This window comes from Takifugu rubripes, unplaced genomic scaffold (assembly GCF_901000725.2).
Source record: "Takifugu rubripes unplaced genomic scaffold, fTakRub1.2, whole genome shotgun sequence".
NCBI classification, from domain to species: domain Eukaryota; kingdom Metazoa; phylum Chordata; class Actinopteri; order Tetraodontiformes; family Tetraodontidae; genus Takifugu; species Takifugu rubripes.
In genome coordinates, this window is record NW_021821673.1 from 43,860 (window position 1) to 52,164 (window position 8,305).

The window sequence follows — 8,305 nt, forward strand, 5'->3', positions numbered from 1 at the left end:
CCTCTGGTCCTGCAGATTACCAGCCTCTCCTGTGTTTATTACTAATCTCTGCCTCTGTAATATTTGTTCTGCTCATTACATAATACATCTGTAGCTCGGTGACCAGTCCAGAAAAAAGGCTTCCACCTTCAGCTATACGCTCCCATCAATGGATACGTGGATTTAAAGGGAATTTTAACCAAATTAGCGCCTAGCAACAAACCTTTGTTTAGAGGGGAACACGCACACACACACACACACACACACACAGATTATGAGCAGAACAACTCTCAGAAAATCTGCCTTGCAAACGGGTTCGTTGGTCCAGTCATCCAACACCTGTGCAGGACGGAGCGGCGGGAAACTCAGGTGTGTGCACGTGCTGCTTTGCATGTGGCTGCAGCGCTCGGGTTCACGTGGATGATAGATGAGAAGGAAGGAAGAACGTGGAGGAACACATCCGGGGTTGAGAGTGGGAGAAAAGGGAGGAAGAGAAGTGTGGGCCAGCAGAGCTGAAGGAGCCGTTCCAGTGGCTGAGGCCTCCACAGGAACGTTCTCCAAACCAAAGCAGAGGCAGAGGCAGAGGCAGACTGAGACAGAACTCAGACTGAGACAGAACTCAGACTGAGACAGAACTCAGACTGAGACAGAACTCAGACTGAGACAGAACTCAGACTGAGACAGAACTCAGACTGAACACAGAACTCAGACTGAGACAGAACTCAGACTGAGACAGAACTCAGACTGAGACAGAACTCAGACTGAACACAGAACTCAGACTGAGCACAGAACTCTAAACCGCTTCTCTTCATTATTACCTGTGATTTCTGTGCTGCATTCCTCCACCTTTGCTGAGCTTTAGCGCTGCCTGACAGCTGGACCGTAGAACAGAGCAGAGCTCCTGAGCTCCTGCCAGCTGGACCAGGAGGAGAGTGCTGACGTGGACCTGCAGGAGCAGCAGCAGCATCAGCAGCAGCACAGCAGCATCAGCAGCAGCACAGCAGCATCAGCATCAGCACAGCAGCCTCAGCAGCAGCACAGCAGCCTCAGCAGCAGCACAGCAGCCTCAGCAGCAGCACAGCAGCATCAGCAGCATCAGCAGCATCAGCAGCAGCATCAGCAGCAGCACAGCAGCAACAGCAGCAGCAGCAGCAGCACAGCAGCAGCAGCATCAGCAGCAGCACAGCAGCATCAGCATCAGCACAGCAGCCTCAGCAGCAGCACAGCAGCCTCAGCAGCAGCACAGCAGCATCAGTAGCAGCACAGCAGCATCAGCAGCCTCCCGCTCCGATGCTGCTGCGCGCCACAGCTGCCGGTGACCAGCGCCAGCGCGAGGCCGCGCTTCAGATCAATACTTTCCAAACGGATAAACTGCAGCACAGGAAACTGAAAACGAGCTGCAAATTGAATTCAAGCTCTTATGTTTAAAAGAATTTGCAGCGGTCGTTAAGAGTAACGAGCCCACAACAAGGCTTTTCTTCGTTCAAGTCAAAGAATCGGCGATGGAAGCGTGTTTCAGTGCATTTATCCACATATTATCTGTTATCGACACAGAACAAAGATGGAGGTGGAAACAAAAAGATGTCATGAAAACCCAAAAAAACGACCCCTGACCTGAGATCAGTTCCTGCACAAACACAAAGTGGATTAAGTTTGATAAAGAGAAGAAGTGATCTTTGGGTGACATCATCGCGCCGGGGTCCACGCCACATGGACGTCACACGCTTCAGTCTTCATCACGTGTTCCAGCAGCAGAAGCAGCGTTTTCCTTCTCGTGCTGACCCCCCCCCCCCCCCCCACCCCCCCACCCCCACCCCCCCACCCCCCCCCCCGGAGGAAAGTGTCCAATAAGGAAGCTGCCAAACTGGGCCTGGACTTCTGGATCAGAGGAGAATTCTGCTCCTGCCTTTTCTCATCTTCAGCAAAGATCTGCTCTCCATCTCCACCCGGTCCCACACTCTGGTTATTCTGCACCATCCCATAATAATCCCCAAGCTTCCTGTTTTAATCCATTGTGACGCGGCAGGTTTGTCCCACATGGAGAGATGGCAGAGAACAGAAGTGAGTGGAAGAGGGACGTGTGGGCTGTTGTGGAGCCAAGCAACAAGCAGATGGACGGAGCTGCAGCACATAAGAGGATTGGAGCAGCTTAAGCTGCTCTGGCCCCTGGGCTCAGGTCAGAGGAGCCGCAGCGTTGTAGCGCACCGGGTCCTGGAGAGTCCTGGACCCTGGAGAGTCCTGGGCCCTGGAGAGTCCTGGACCCTGGAGAGTCTTGGATCCTGGAGAGTCTTGGATCCTGGAGAGTCCTGGACCCTGGAGAGTCTTGGATCCTGGAGAGTCTTGGATCCTGGAGAGTCTTGGACCCTGGAGACTCTTGGATCCTGGAGAGTCTTGGACCCTGGAGAGTCTTGGACCCTGGAGACTCTTGGATCCTGGAGAGTCCTGGACCCTGGAGAGTCTTGGATCCTGGAGAGTCTTGGACCCTGGAGACTCTTGGATCCTGGAGAGTCCTGGACCCTGGAGAGTCTTGGATCCTGGAGAGTCTTGGACCCTGGAGACTCTTGGATCCTGGAGAGTCCTGGACCCTGGAGAGTCTTGGATCCTGGAGAGTCTTGGATCCTGGAGACTCTTGGATCCTGGAGAGTCTTGGACCCTGGAGAGTCTTGGACCCTGGAGAGTCTTGACCCTGGAGAGTCTTGGACCCTCAGGCTGCCGTCAGCAGGTACTTCTGCTCAGTCTTCTTCTGCTCCGGCTCTGGAGGAAGCGACACCTTCTCCTGCTGAGAGGGAACCTGGCAGGCCTTGTAGAGGATGCCGAGGAGGATGAGTATAAGAACAGCCACCACGGAGTTACAGACGATGGCCACAACAGACCACAGCGACAGACCCATCAACAGTTCATGCTCCATGGTCTGTGGCAGCCTCAGGCCTCAGGGGGGCTCAGAACCCTGCAGGTGGAGCTCCAGGTCCAGTCCACAGGTCCCTGAGGGAGACAGAGAGCTTTAGTGAGTCTCTGGGCCCTCAGCAGGTTAGCATGGCAGGATGGGGGGGGCAGGATGGGGGGCGGGATGGGGGGCAGTATCGGGGGCAGGATGGGGGGGTGGGGGGCAGGATGGGGGGGAAGGATGGGGGGGGGGGCAGGATGGGGGGCAGTATGGGGGGCAGGATGGGGGGGGGCAGGATGGGGGGGCAGTATGGGGGGGGGCAGGATGGGGGGGGCAGCAGTTTATGAGTAGCTGATGATGCAAAAGCCAAAACATCAATGATCATGAGTGACGAGCGAAGGAAAGGAATTAGGAAAGAGAGGAAGGAAGGGAATTAGGAAACAGAGCAAGGAAAGGAATTAGGAAAGAGAGGAAGGAAAGGACTTAGGAAAGAGAGGAAGGAAGGGAATTAGGAAACAGAGCAAGGAAAGGAATTAGGAAAGAGAGGAAGGAAAGGACTAAGAAAATATAAGAAGGAAAGGAATTAGGGAAGAGAGGAAGGAAAGGAATTAGGGAAGAGAGGAAGGAAAGGAATTAGGAAACTCATCTAACGCCTCACTGTTACGTAAGGACGCTGATGTCAGCAGGAAGTTGTAGAGTCAAACACTAGAGAGAACCATGAGTCAACGGAAGCTGCATCAAACACACCTGCATCAAACACACCTGTATCAAACACACCTGCATCAAACACACCTGTATCAAACACACCTGTATCAACACACCTGCATCAAACACACCTGCATCAAACACACCACCTGCATCAAACACACCTGCATCAAACACACCTGCATCAACACACCTGCATCAAACACACCTGCATCAAACACACCTGCATCAAACACACCTGCATCAAACACACCTGCATCAAACACACCAGCATCAAACACACCTGTATCAAACACACCAGCATCAAACACACCTGTATCAAACACACCTGCATCAAACACACCTGCATCAAACACACCGATGATATAACTGATGACATTTGATTGTTGGAGTTTCTGGGCAACAGGTTGTCACTTGACATAAATCCACCAAATTTTCGAACTGACTCTGCCCCCCACCCCCGCCCCCCCCCCCCCCCCCCCCCCCCCCCAAACCCACACCACACACTGCCCCCCCCCCCCCACCACACACACACACACACCCCCCCACCCCCCCCCCCCCCCCACACACACTCACACACACACTGCCCCCCCACACACACACACTGCCCCCCCACACATGAACTCATTAACTTTCCATTTCCGCTTCTTTCTTCAACACTTGCGTGACGTCATGGTGCTGATTATTACAGCGGCTGATGCATAAAAACACGAACCAAAGGTAGAACAGTAGCATTTTTAGCGGCTCCACGTGCAGCCCGGGAACATCTGATTGGGATCAGCCTACCCAGACCTCCGGTGTCCGCATCGGACGCCCGAGACCAGAAGCGTGAAAGACGTGTCCAAAGTTCCAAAATGTGTTAGAGAAGCGGGAACTTCTTCCCAGAAGTGGGTCATCAAGCCGCCCGGTGACGTGTCGCTACATTAAAATGCGCGCAAGCGCTCGGCGACGGAATGTTGGTGAAATCAAGCTGCGGAGTCGCGGAGGCTTCTCAGAGAAGCTGGCAGGCGTGACGGCCCCGAGAGGAGATGCTGCTGTCGGTGCGTGATTCTGCGCGTCCCTGCCCCCACCCGCCTCGGCCCCCCCCAACCAAGCTATTAATACTAAGACTCGGAGTAGGAACATCCCATCTGGTGTCAGCAGCTCCCAGGCAGTTTGGAGAGTTCACCAGGCCCGTGGGGACGCATTCAGGGACACTTGTGCAAATAGTAGATCGGGAATGAACGTGTCCATTTATCGCGCCTGTTGCACGAGACCAACGCTGAACGTGACAAACACTTGCCAACCTTCTAATGAATGAATCTGAATAGAATTCTGCAGCTCTTCAGCCATGCTGGCTCCTCTGGTCCTCGTTGGATTTCTGAACAAAAGTGGGGTGCCTGGGGGATGGGGGTGGGGTGCCTGGGGGATGGGGGGGGGGGGGGGGGGGGGGCAGAGACAAAGCATTCTTTAATGCCCCACATTACCCTCAACGTCGGGACCGGAGAGCAGCAGTTTAATCAAAGTGCTGCTCCAGCAGAAGTAACAATAGTCCAGAGTCACACACGCACACACACACGCACACACACACGCACACAAACACGCACACACACGCACCACCACACACACACACATTTCCTATCACGGGTCTATGAGGACATCTGCTGGACGCTTGTTGACTTGGCTGCTGCTTTTAAAGACTCATTGAAAACACAACAGGACAAAAAAGTTTTCTTCGACATTTTATTGAAACGTTTCCTGGTTTAATTGTTCATCATAACCTAAAACAGAAAGAACATGGTAGCATGTGTAGGTCTCGCACATACTGGTTTATTTTATTTCATGGCTTTCATAAAGTGATTGTCACTAAAGTTAAAGGTTACTTCTCTAATTACAGGGTTATTCATTGTTCTATATGTCGTTCTTATATTGACAAACTAATGACTAAATGTGACCTTTTTGTGCGGGTTTACCTTGTCGATCCACTCGTTGAAAGCAGAGACTCTGGTGAAGACGGTGGGTTTCTTCCTGTAGTTGCAGCCCAGGCGGAGACAAGCTGGCGATGCCATGGACCTCCCAGACGCCCCTGGGAGTTCTGACAGTTCAACGGGCCACCGGAGTCACCCCTGGACACGGAGGGGGGATTACAGTGATCAAATGACTGATCTTAAACTAAACGCACATTAATCTAATCTTCTGATGGAGTAACTGCAATATTGTTGTTAGCACCAAGATAAATTATAACTAAAATTAAAACATACTGATCTTATGAATTTTCTAAACCAGGGGCTCTGAATCAGTCCTCACGGCTCTGATCTAGCTGGGATTTACCCTAACCTAACCTAACCTAAACTAACCCTAACCTAAACTATCCCTAACACAAACTAAACTAACCAAACTAACCCTAACCTAAACTAACCCTAACCCAACCCAACCCTAACCTAACCTAAACTAACCCTAAACCCAACCCTAACCTAAACTAACCCTAAACTAACCTAAACTAACCCTAACCTAACCCAACCCTAACCTAAACTAACCCTAACCCAACCCAACCCGAACCTAACTTAAACTAACCCTAACCCAACCCTAACCCAACCCTAACCTAACCTAACTAACCCTAACCTAACCTAACCTAACCCTAACCCTAACCTAAACTAACCCTAACCCTAACCCTAACCCTAACCTAACCTAAACTAACCCTAACCCTAACCCTAACCTAACCTAACCTAACCCTAACCTAAACTAACCCTAACCCCTAACCCTAACCCTAACCCTAACCCTAACCCTAACCCTAACCTAACCTAAACTAACTCTAACCTTGGTAGGACAGACAGCTGCATTCTGGCCTTTCAGGACTGGCTTTTGTCATCCTTGTCTGAATACTCAAACCCTAAAACCAATGTTTTCCTTTACAGTAAAACTCCTGTAAGATGATCTTTATGGGTGGTGTCCTCATAATGGCTTGTACCCCCCCCCCCACACACCACACCACACAGCAGGGGACTCACATTACACCCAGCAACGATGCCATCTCCACCGGCACCACACCATGGTGGTCCTGACAGCGATCCCCCACCGTCAGGCTGGGAGCAGGTGGCGTGGTCGGCCACTGGCATCAACGCCTGCTGCCAGCTTATCAGCAATGGGGCCTCCAGCTGAACAGGCAGGCACACTCTATTAGCATCATCACCACCAGCCGTCTGTCAAACCTGATATCCTCACGCACCACCATAATTAGCCATTTTAAAGTGAACACCTCAACCTCAAAAAGCCCCCCAGAAGTCTACAGATGTGTTTTCTGGTTAAGCTAACAATAAACTGCTTAAAAGCAGTTTGCAAAACATGATGAATGGAGCGGTGAACGCCAGGGCCCCGTCGTACACAGGCTGGACTTACTGTAGAGTCTGCCCCACCCAGTGATTGTAGCAGGGCTGGAGGTTGGACAGCAGAGTCCCAGCAGCAGGGAGACGTCCCAGCTGGACCTGGTCGCTCAGAGTCACCGGCTCGGACAGCTTGATGAGCGCAATATCATTGCTAACAGATGGGAGGTGGCGGAACCACACGATCCAATTATTCATCCAGAAACCAGAGAGGAGGAAAGTGGTCCCCCAATAGATCGACTGGATCCTTAGTTGATGCTCACTCCTTACCCGAAGGCCACGAAGATGGGGTTCCATTTCTCATGCACAACGATCTTCTCAGGCAGGACGGCCTTGGAAGCAGCCTCGTCCTCAACCAGGTTGTGTTTTCCCACAAACACCCTGTAGGAGAACTTGGAGCTGCCGGCAGAACAGACTGTTAGAAGGCCTGATTTACTGTGCTTAGTTTAACGATTTGATCAGCTCAAATTAATGATTCAATTTGCCACAAGTGGAGGATTTGATCTGGCAGCGGCCCAGTTGATCTTGAGTCTGCTTTCTTTTATCTGTGTGACATTTGGCTTGAAACATTTTGGCTTTCTGGCTTCACCGATCCTTATTTCAGTGAGGGTTAAGTCGGGTTAGATTTTGTAATGGCTACGACTTTGCTGATGTCTGATTTCTCATTTTCGGGCTGGTGTGTATCTGCCCCTCATACTTGATGCAGTGAGCAGCTGTCATGACCCAGTTGGCAGCGATCAGAGATCCCCACAAGTGTGCCTCCAGACACCATCCTTTTCATACTGCAGGGAGATCTGGAGACAACAAGGAGGTTGCATGGATCACATGCTCTGCCTATTTAATTCAAAAGGATTATGTAGGTGTTTGAGCATTAAGTTGCCAGGTGATGGCTGCACTCCCCTAAAAGTACCTGCCAGGGCCAGCTGTGGGGCCCTCGCCTCTTCTCCATTGACCACGCGGGATATCAGGGTTCAATAGGTTGGAGAACCGCACCAAGCGCTGAGGGAAGGGAAATAAAATAGAAAAATGGGTTAAAAACTGCCCAGAGCCTCATTTGATGAAAACAACAGTGTTCTATGGAAATATGCACACAGTTATCTCTACTCAGAGTTAGGGAGGCCAGATGTTCTTACCACCCAGCGATGGCACTGAAGCCAACAGTAGAGGGAGCATACTGACGGATGAGGATGGATGCATGGACACGTGCGCGGCTGCCTTTAAACCTTCCAACTCCACAGGCGGCGCCTAACTCCAAATGTGGTTAACACACTCACATTGGGTCGCCATTGCCTACGCAGATAAATGCAGACCAACGGGGGCCGAGGGTCTTGCTGTTGGCCCCGAACCAAGTAACACACAGGTGGCTTTGCTGGAACAT

At 51.6% G+C, this 8,305-nt stretch overlaps 1 long non-coding RNA gene and 1 pseudogene across 1 annotated transcript; both read right to left on the bottom strand.

Moving 5' to 3' along the window:
* Nucleotides 1-5,293: 5,293 nt before the first annotated feature.
* Nucleotides 5,294-5,638, bottom strand: LOC115248775 (uncharacterized). The gene is made up of 2 exons (XR_003887512.1): nucleotides 5,521-5,638; nucleotides 5,294-5,328 (listed from the first exon to the last, which is right to left on the bottom strand). It is a non-coding gene; the product is annotated as an uncharacterized lncRNA (long non-coding RNA).
* A 29-nt stretch (nucleotides 5,639-5,667) lies between these two features.
* Nucleotides 5,668-8,305, bottom strand: LOC115248772 (chymotrypsin-like elastase family member 2A; annotated as a pseudogene).